Here is a 2,501-nt window from a genome sequence, read left to right as displayed (position 1 = left end):
CTAAAAAGAGGAAAGCTTTCTCCTTGAAAAAAAAATATTTTCTCTACTTTATCGATTTTCGAAAAGGAGAGATTAACGAATCTATCTATATTTTTTATGAATCTCTTGAAAATAATTTTGATGTGATGATTTGAATTTGAATGAGCTTTATCTTGATTTTTAGAGATTTATAACATGAAATCTTTTATGAATCAAGATCTCTAATTTGATCTCTTATATTTCTCTTTGCCATTTACTAAAGAGGAAAATAATTCAATTCATGATCTTGATTTTTCGATATTCGATACTTTAAATCTTTCTATGAATTAAGATCATTTTCTTCTTGTTTCTTTTTGCTATCTACTATCTAAATGAATCATGATTTTTCAGAATTATAATATTTATGATTCATAATGAATTGAGAGATTTTATATACATGAATTGAGATCTTGTTCTCCTACAAGATTAAATGAAATTTATCTATATCATGATCTCCTAAGAATTCTTTTTGTTAATTATTTAAGAGGAGATTTGTTAAAATGAATCATGGTTTCACCTGATTTCTTAAATTTTAGACTTGATCTTTCATTTTTTATGATTGAAATATTGATGTAATTATGAATGATGATTTGATATTATGCTTGCAATACTTCAACTTATGATAATGATGCATGCAATGATAAAATATTCAAGATGAAAAATTATTTTGACATTCATGACTTAATTTTTCATATTTGTTATTTATCTTTTGTCATGATTTGAAAATTATTGTAAAGGGAAAAGAATTACAAAATCATATTTCTTCCCTTCTTTTTGACATTGATAAAGGGGGAGAAAGAACTAGCTATGCTTGTTCTAAAATTATGTAAAATTCGCTAGCTTGCATGGTGAAAAAGCTTAATATAAAACTTGCTATCTTACTAGCTTGCATATCCAAAAATTATTAGATTGCCCAACTTAAAAGAGAAGCAAGAATTACTAGCTTGCACATCTCAAAAGAGAAGCAAAGATTGCTAATTTGCATATTTCAAGAAGCAAAAGTTGCTTTCTTGAACATCTCAAATATTGCTAGCTTACATTATTTAAAAACAATTTAAAAATTTACTAGCTTGCATGATGTAGAACTTGTTATCTTGAACATCACCAAGACTTGCTAGCTTGCAATCTCAAGAGAAGTAATAGTGCTATCTTGCCTATCTCAAGAAGCAAAACATGCTAAACTTGCACATATAGCAAAATTTATAAACTTGCAAAACTTAAATTTTTGCTAGCTTGCATGATGATAAAACTAAAGATTATATTTATAATGTAATGATTTGAACTATAATATGTCCTAAACACTTGATAGTTGAACTTCACTTTTTTGTTGATGACAAAGGGGGAGAAGTATGATGATATTATACATAAGTTTATGATAACATGTTGCTTGGATTTTTGAATCCAAGAGTTCTATCAATATGACATATTGATAGAGGGAGTTAAGGTTAACTCCGTCATCAATTAGTTGTCATCATCAAAAAGGGAAAGATTATCGAATCTCATATTTTGATGATAAAATCAATTGATAGTATTTATAATTTAATCTATATTTTGAGTGATGTAGGATACTTTAATCAGGGAGAGACAATTAAAGCAGGAAGAATCATATTGGGTCGGAGAAAAATATGTCAAAAGATTGAACGTCGAGCCGAAGGATTGGTCGACGTATCGACAAAAGGCTTCGGGCCATGAGTTTGGGCATCGGGCCAAGAAGAGTGGATATTGCGCCAAGGAAATCGGAGTTACGGAGGTCAATTGGCTGATTGGGCAATAGGCTGCAAGAGAGGATGATACGTCAAACAATTAGACGAGGCGTCGATGAACCAATAACGTGTTGGACAACATCTGATTAGCTTAGCATTAATTGTCTAGATCGAAGTAGGTTTTATGTGTGCAGAATTAACTACGATAACAAGGTATAAAGCAAAATGAAGTCTCAGATTCAAGAACGCGATTTCGTTGGGAGTTCGAGAGTTCATCGGAAGTCCGGACGTTCGTCGAAAGTTCTGCTGGAATTAACCGAGAAGTCCAAGAGCTTGCCAAAGAAGCTCATCGGAACTCGTTCAAGAGCTTGCCGGGAGTCCACTAGAACATTGTCGAGAGATCGTCGGAAGTTCGCCGGAAGATCGCTGGAAGCTCGCTAGAAGAAACCTAGACTTACGGACTTGTTTAGCTTAGTAATTATCTTAGATTTCATAGTTAGCACATAATTAGGATTGAAATTGGGCCAACCCAATTAGGGACCAGTTGGGCCCATGTATGGACTGTGTTGGGCCTAATGAAAGGCCTAAATAGTGACCCAACAGGTGGCACCATCGTGGCACAGTCTCCAAGACTATGTCAGGCGGTGGTACCACCAGTTTGGGTGGTGGTACTGCCCAATGGCAGTGTCAGGAGGTGGTACCACCCAAACATAGTCTTACAGGCGGTGGTACCGCCCAGTGTTAGTGCTATAGACGGTGGTACCGCCAAGACCCAGGAAA

Source organism: Musa acuminata, chromosome BXJ3-8, assembly GCF_036884655.1.
Source record: "Musa acuminata AAA Group cultivar baxijiao chromosome BXJ3-8, Cavendish_Baxijiao_AAA, whole genome shotgun sequence".
Taxonomy (NCBI): Eukaryota; Viridiplantae; Streptophyta; class Magnoliopsida; order Zingiberales; family Musaceae; genus Musa; species Musa acuminata.
The sequence above is the reverse complement of the archived record's forward strand: the minus strand, read 5'-3'. Positions refer to the sequence as shown.